Source organism: Myotis davidii, unplaced genomic scaffold (genome assembly GCF_000327345.1).
Source record: "Myotis davidii unplaced genomic scaffold, ASM32734v1 scaffold1521, whole genome shotgun sequence".
NCBI classification, from domain to species: Eukaryota; Metazoa; Chordata; class Mammalia; order Chiroptera; family Vespertilionidae; genus Myotis; species Myotis davidii.
The window spans coordinates 50,039-57,864 of NW_006291034.1; the positions used below are offsets into that span (position 1 = coordinate 50,039).

Sequence of the window (7,826 nt, forward strand, 5' to 3'; positions counted from 1 at the left end):
CAAAGAAGGGGGGAGCTGCCCGCAGGCGGGAGGGGAAGCAGGTGTGGGCAAGGCTGGGAGCAGCCCTCCCGGAGCCCGCGAGGCCGCCGCCCCGGCGCAGGGAGCGGAAGGCAGCGGGGTGCCCAGCGAAGTGGACCGCTCGTAGCTCTGACTTCTAATGCTCTACTGTTTGAAATACTACTTTTTAAATCACGTTTTATAAAAATGCGGGGTTGTGGTTTCTAATGTTACCACGAAGACACTTTGTTGTCTTTTGTGGAAACGGCAGATTCCACTGAGAGCTTAGCAGCCGGACAAAACCGGGGACGGTCTTCTGTCCTCGTGTTTGAAGGTTACGCTCGGCCCCGGGCGCCCGCCGCTTCGGCTCGGGAGACGGACAGGGGACAGGGCGGGGAAGCCGGGCGTCGTGTCTTCCCTCCTGACCCCTCAGCTCAGGACGGGCCGCGCCCCGCCGTCCGCCGTGTGGGGGAGCGGCGCTCAGGCTTCCTGGTGATGGGAGACGGTTTTGCCCAAAAGGGCCAAGGTTCTGTTTCCCGGCGGTGGATCGTCCCGTGGAGAACCCCGCGGCTTTAGATCAGGAATTTCTCCTGATGGCAGAGCTGGCCCGGGAACATGCTCCTGTAAGATCTCCCTTCTGAGAACTCTTCCTGTTCAAGCAGCAACGGCAGGTTTGATTGACTTTTTGGGGAGAGGATTTGGGAAGCTGTAAAATTTGTGTGTGTCTGTGTGTGTGGAAGTTGTAAAATTTTATAGATTGTTACCCATATTCTGCTGGAAGTAACAGGGGTTTTGTTTGTTGTTGTTCATTTGTGTGTGTGTGTTTTTAAGTATCTGAAAAAGGGGGAAAGCAAATTGGCAGTGGGAGGGGGACCATTTCCTACCCAAATTCATGGAGATATTGACAGAGAGATGCCTTGTAAAAGTTGTATAGCTTTGCTTTTCCCGTGTATCCTTAGCCTTCCTGAACTGGTTTTTGTGACACATACGTGGTAGACGTTCAATATGATATTTTTTCCATATGGTTAAGTGGTCATCCCAGCACCAGTTTTTGAAAAGTTTATCCATTCCTCACTGATCTGTACCACTGCTCTTCCATAAATCAAGTTTCTGTGTGTGTGGAGGGGGAGGGTGGGATCTGATGGTGGTTTCTAGTCTGACCGGCCAGTTTGTCTACCTGTGGCCGTGCGATACAATCCGGAGTACTACAACTTTTAAAAAAATCTTGCTATCTCAGGACAAATCCAACCCCCACCTCCAGCACCTCCACTGAAGTTTCCTTCCTTGGGCGTGTCTTGGCTATGTTTAGCTAGGCAAGTTCTAAATCAAACAAACAAAAATGTGTTGGAATTTTATTGGATTTGTATTGAACTTGTAAATTACAGTGTTGAGTCTTTCAATCTATGAACCTAGTATAGCTTCATTTATTTAGGATCTTTAAATGTCTTTCAATAAAGTTTTATAATTTTCTCCATGAATATCTTCTTTTGTTAATATTTCCTAGGGACTTTATACATACTTTTTGATTCTATTTTATATGGCACATTTTTAGTTAACTACATCTTGTTTTTAGCAAAAGTTGATTTTTGTATCCAGCAACTTTGCTAACCTCTCATTAATTCTTATATTTGTATATTCTTTTGGGTTTTCTACATAGACAATCATGGGTTATTCTGTCTATGCAAACAATTTTGTTTCTTTACCATCTTATACCATTTTTCCTTTTTCTAATGCTAGATATTGTCCAGGTGCCCAGGGATTGGGTAGGAAGTACAACAGTGAACAAAACAAAGTTTCTGCTTCTACCAAGCCTATATTCTAGTGGGGTGAGTGCGGTAGGAAATACACACACTCATGTGACAGGGGACTTAGACGTGTTTTCCGGTACTACTTTGATAGGGTGGTTAGGTGATATTTCAGTAGAGTGAAGGGGAATGTAAGACATTTGGGGGCGGCTAGCAATCTGAGTCTGTGCCAGGAAGCTGCCTTCTAACACACACTCCTGCTGGCCGATAATTAACTCCTTCGATGCCAGTCCTGTCTTGCAGAACCTGTTTCCCAGAATTCTCCCATTTTACAGAGGCCACAGACCAGGAACCACACACAACCCCCAGAGGGGTTAGCGCTGGCGCCAGGCCAGGCCTTTGGGTGTAATCTCACATCCGCCACCCCAAACACGGGGCTTTTCGCAAAGCCTGTGAAAGGTCCGGAAGCCTGCCATGTTTGGGGGACAAAGAAACCAAAGGGCATAAAGGGAAAGCTTCCTCCATATCCATCACTCAGGGTTTGCAGACTGACTCCCTTGAGTCACTGTACTAGTACATCTGAAAGTAAATGGATTTTTCCTGAATCTCTGAGTACTCCTTGTGTATTTTCCGGTCGCCTGGTAAATTCTGTAACAGAGCACTTAATGAAATAAGAGAGCAAGAGATGTGACTATGAGGGGAAAGCATTCCAGCGGAGAGAATCGCAAATGCAGAGGTGAGGTGGAACTAGGCATGCTGAGGAAGAGCCAGGAGGCAGGAGTGGCTGAGTCGGAGTGAGGGTAAGAGTGATACTGATACGATTGCAGAGATGGCCAGGGACCAGAACATGGATGCCTCTCCAGGCTTGATTCTTCTCTGTGATAGGATACCATTAGAATTTTGAACAAGAGAAATGACACAATCTAAGGTATGTATGTGGCTGATGCATGAGCTGTGTGTTAAGGGGGGAAGAGTTAAAGGAGAAAGACCAGTTAAATACAGGTTTCCCACTTCAAATTCACCCTTTTGCAAATCCTCAGTTACTTCAAATATTTTTTTTTGGCTAATTTCTCTGAAGATTACTGTGGAAATTGGATGAAGATCACTTGGAGGATGCGTGGTTGGTCTTGGACAATGTAAGCCTCCACAAACCCAGGAAGTACGTGATCTCGTTGGTGAGACGAGGCGTTCCCTACTATTCCTGCCACCATATCTTCAATGATGAGGCCCACTGAAGGAGTCTTTTCAAAGGTTAAGTTCTGCGCGAGAAATATGTTGGCAGATCCTTCAAACCATGAATGTTTAACAAATGTTATTAATCATTCTGTAGCGACTATTACACCTGAGGATTGTCCCAATTTATGAATATGTACATGCAATTGCCACAAGTGGGTGGGAAATCCACTATAAGGGAAATTATAAGTATTTTATGTTTATTACTATATTCATACAATAAAATATTTAGTTTAAACAACAACTTTGCATAAGATTTTTGTTACAAAGCTTTTGAAATTATTTTAGTGGAAAAATTTGCTTTGCAAAGGGTGAATTTTTCTTTGCAAAAGGTGAATTTCCTTTGTAAAAGCAAAAGGGTGAATTTGAAGTGGAAATTTGTTTATTGTTTGCCAAGGACTGTGTCTGCCCAATGATTTATAAGCATAATTTTATTTCATGACTATGAATTCAATATTGCTATCCCCATTTCACTGTAAATGCAAGGAATGAAGATATTCTGCAAGCCAAGCAGCTGTAATTCCCAGTAAGGAAGGGTAGTGATGACAGGACAATAAACTGCAGGGGAAGGCGGTCATGGAACTCAGAGCGCCAGTACGTCTTCAACAACATAAAACTAGGAGGAACATTGTTTCTGGTCAAGGACGCCAGTGTTTTAGACAGAAACATCCCTGAAGTGGGAAAGGGCAAGTTAGGAAAATGTAAATCCGCCTTTAAACCACTTTTCCGATCCATTGGGCACTTACATGCCTATCTGAAAAGTCATAAACTAACGCCCTAGTTCATAAACATTTGGGAATTTGGTGTCTGGCTTGAGACAGCCTGAGAGGCCCAGAGTTGTCAATAATCACATGTATCAATAATCACGTGTCAATAATCACGTGTGTCAATAGTTCACCCCGCCAATAATCTCAACAACGGAGGCACTGGTCCTGCAGGGGCTGGGAGGAGACGGGGGGGACACTTACTCCCTGTACCGTCCAGGCTCAACTGTGTTCGCAGCGACCACGCACAGGAAACACCGCTCCTCGCCAGGCCCCTCCGTGGCTCCCGGCCGGGTCACAGGAATGACGGACGGAAGCCCTACCGGAACTTCCTGGGGACACGGCCGCACCGCGGACTCACTTCCGGGTCCCCTCTAGGCCGCTCGGAGGGCCACCTCTCGGTGGCCCCACCCGCTGGCCGGGAGGTGTGAGCGGAAGTTCACCCCGCGCTGCCGCTAGGCCCCGCGCAGACCGGGCTGGGGCTTCGGTCTCGGCTCCTGGAGGGAAGTCTGGGCGGAAGGGGACGGCCAGCGCCAGGGGTCGGCCCAGGCTCGGGCGGGGCTGCCTCCCCCTTAGGTGCTGACGGAGGCCCTGGGGCCCTTCTCCAGATTTTGGTGTTAAAAGCCCCCCAAACCCGAAACATAGGAAACAAGGAAAACAATTATACTACGAAATAGTTACCACACCGTTGAAATGATTTGCAATGGTCACATGCGTGCTTCCTCGTTAATGCAAGGCATTAAATATACATTAAACAGGAAGACCCCTCTCGACAGCTGTGTCTTCAGATACTTAAGCAGGAGGTGCTGGTAACAACTGTATTGTGACATGAAAATACCTGCGATTTCTCTTGGCGACAAGGCCGCAGCTACTTCTCTTCCGACTGTAATTTGTTGCTTACATTCATACGTGAAGAATATGCTCAATTTCAGTTAGAGGTTAGAGATTTTAAAGATTTTATTTTATCATCCAAGTTCACCAGTCCCCAAATAAAACCCAGGAAAAATGCTTAATACAGTGCCTAGGACATGGAAAGCGCCCCCCGCCCACCGCGCCCCCCCCCCATGCCGATATTGGTAATTTTATTCTTACTTTTTTGCGCCTGTTCAAATTTCCTTTAAGTGACCAGATGGAGTTCATCACATGACGTACTGAGTTGAGACAAAGATAAATTATAATCCAACCCACTAATTCAGATACGTTCACCCCAAAATAAAAGGCCAACGCAAGAGGCAACAAATACTTATTTTCCGAACGGGCCCGAGCTTATGATTTCGGTACCGAGCTCAGACTTCCCGCTCACTTTTCAGAGACATCAACCTGTGATTTGTGGAGGCTTTCCTACCTGTTACTATTTACTGGAACAAAATTGCATAAATGGGCGAGAAAAGCGGAGACGCCCGAACAGGGACTTGAACCCTGGACCCTCAGATTAAAAGTCTGATGCTCTACCGACTGAGCTATCCGGGCTCTTGTGAGAAAGCTGCTCCAAACAACTATACTTAACAGAAGTCTAAAATCGAAGAAGAAAGTCATTTTAGACTTTTTACCTGTGATTCCTGTTCAGAGTTAGTCGACCTGAAAATGCTTCTTAATACTATTAAGCACAGAAACTCAGCTACAACGAAGATTTTCTTTAAGACAGAAGTCAACCTTATTACATTAATGCTGACGTCCCCCAAATTCTATGTTTACATATATATATGAAATCTGACCAGGAAAAGGAGAGGGCTCTCCCCTAAAAGCTGACTTCTTTTCTTTATTCTTTTGTCCACAGACAGCTGAGGCCCAGCACGAAATCAAACCGTTTCCTCTGCCCCCTTTTCGGTGTCCAAAGTGCCTTGGAAAAAGTGATTTAATCGACCCGCTAAAGCACAGCATCGGATCGGCTTCCGTTTGAAAGCTCTCTGCTGGGGCCCAAGGGTGGAATATTTGAGCTCTTTCTCCGGGATGCCCAGGACCTGCAGTTCCTGATGCACTGAATTCTGTGCAGTCCGTGTGTATTTGCACGCACTGTGTATACATCTATTATAGCGTATATCCTCGGCTTTTTCCAAGGCACTTTGGACACCGAAAAGGGGGCAGAGGAAACGGTTTGATTTCGTGCTGGACCTCAGCTGTCTTTGGACAAAAGATTAAAGAAAAGAAGTCAGCTTTTAGGGGAGAGCCCTGTCCTTTTCCTGGTCAGATTTCAGCACTTCGCTCCATCCCTGTGTGTCTAGGTTAAAAGCTGACAAAAGTCCTAGGACTGCGAGGCTTCCTCCAGTTGGAATACTGATAAGTGTTGTTTCATCAACCATTTCAAGGTTTTTATGAATAAATGAAGAATAATTTAACTTTAACATTTAGAAAATCCTGGAATTGCTGAGGGGAAAAATCGAATTTTAAAAGTTGGGGAGAACAATAAAGAGCCCGTTTGCAGGGTAGGGGATGTAGCTCAGTGGTAGAGCGCATGCTTCGCATGTATGAGGCCCCGGGTTCGATCCCCGGCATCTCCAGGCTCATTTTGTGCTTAGACACAATCAGAGGTCACATTTTGAAAATGTCCAATGATTCTATGCTGTATCCTCCCCTTCATAAATTTCTTACAGTGTTCTCTCACCCACGGGAACTGTTTATGTAGAAAAGGAAATTAAATTGCTGAAAAGTCTTTTGGGGTATCTTCACCTGAAACACAATTGAAAAAGATAAAAACACACCCAACTGAGAGGCCGAAGAGGAGCAACCTGGAGAATTGCCCAGCACTCATTAAATTAACGGCCGTCTTTGGTGTCTAGCTGGTCTTTATAAAGGACAGAAATCTTATCCTGCGGACACAGGAAGGGAAGGAGGCCTTTTGTTAACCCCTGGCTGCTGCGTCGCGCCACGAAAAAATGGGAGCAGCATCGGGAAAAGGAGAAGCCCAGTGCCGTGTGCGCGAGTTCCGCTGCGGGGATGCGCTGCACCAGCAGCAAACAAGCAACGTGACGGCTACAAGTCCCTTCTGCTAACTTTTCAGGCCTCTAGCTCGTTGGCCGGTTAGCTCAGTTGGTTAGAGCGTGGTGCTAATAACGCCAAGGTCGCGGGTTCGATCCCCGTACGGGCCAATCCCTCTCTTCTTTTTTTCCTTTTTCCATTGCCGAGGTGAAGCTCACGATGTTTCAGACACTGAGTTCATTTTCCAGAAAAGATAAATCACAAACCCTCCTGCTGCCCAGAGCACCCGTCTGCGTCAGGGAGGTGCTCACAGCGTTTGCTCTGGATCAGAGGGAAAGCTGCGGGACACCTAAGCAGTTATTAAATTCATCAGAAATAAAAGTGTCACCAGGTGCTGGCCAAGCACTTCCCTCCAAATACTACGACGCAGATATGTCTTGAGCGACTGGCACGAGGGGCCCGTGTGCGCAGGCGGGTCTCAGTATCGCCCCTCGGGTGGATCATCGGAGGGTCCCGCCCTGAGCCCTTTTCCAGGATCCACCTCGCCCTCGGTCACCGACCTGTCACTCTGCTCCGTCATTTCCTGATGTGACGCCTGTCAAATCGGCTTCATGTTTCACCAAAATAGACTTTTAGCGCCTCAATTATGCATCTCCTGTAGTCCTGTGCAGCCCATTTCCTTGACTTATTACGATCTCACAGCTTCACATCCTGCTGAGAAAATTGTCACTATTTTCCGTGGGAAATGCTGAGACCAACTCAACAGCTGCACGTGGGCTTGGGAACGCGAGCGGAGCCAAGTCAGCCCCGCGCTGACAGCTGCAAGAGCCTTAGGGGCCTTGTCAAAACGCAGCCTGCGGGGCCTCGCCCCAGAGAACCGGCGCAGGGTTCTGGTCCCTAACAAACGCCACGGTTTATTGCAAAGGATGGGTCAAGGGCTTCTGAGAAAAAAGGTTTTATACGATCTTGAGAGCTGGGTTGCGGGAAACCCCGGGAAGATCTGAGAGCAGCGTTGACCTGGTTTTCAAAATAGAAAAAAAAAAAAAAGAGGAGCGAGGGAGGGAGAGGGGGAGAAAAAGAAAATATGGGTAATAGTTGTACACATCTATACATGAAAGACAAGAACAAATTACAGAAATTCACTATGTATTTAATATATTCTCCAGGAAAG

General features: G+C 46.8%; 3 non-coding genes across 3 annotated transcripts; 2 read left to right on the forward strand and 1 right to left on the reverse strand.

The window, feature by feature from the left end:
• Positions 1–5,136: 5,136 nt before the first annotated feature.
• On the reverse strand, positions 5,137–5,209 carry TRNAK-UUU. The gene has a single exon. It is a non-coding gene; the product is annotated as a tRNA-Lys (tRNA).
• A 956-nt stretch (positions 5,210–6,165) lies between these two features.
• Positions 6,166–6,237, forward strand: TRNAA-CGC. Its single transcript has one exon. It is a non-coding gene; the product is annotated as a tRNA-Ala (tRNA).
• A 514-nt stretch (positions 6,238–6,751) lies between these two features.
• Positions 6,752–6,825, forward strand: TRNAI-AAU. The gene has a single exon. It is a non-coding gene; the product is annotated as a tRNA-Ile (tRNA).
• The last annotated feature ends 1,001 nt before the right edge of the window (positions 6,826–7,826 follow it).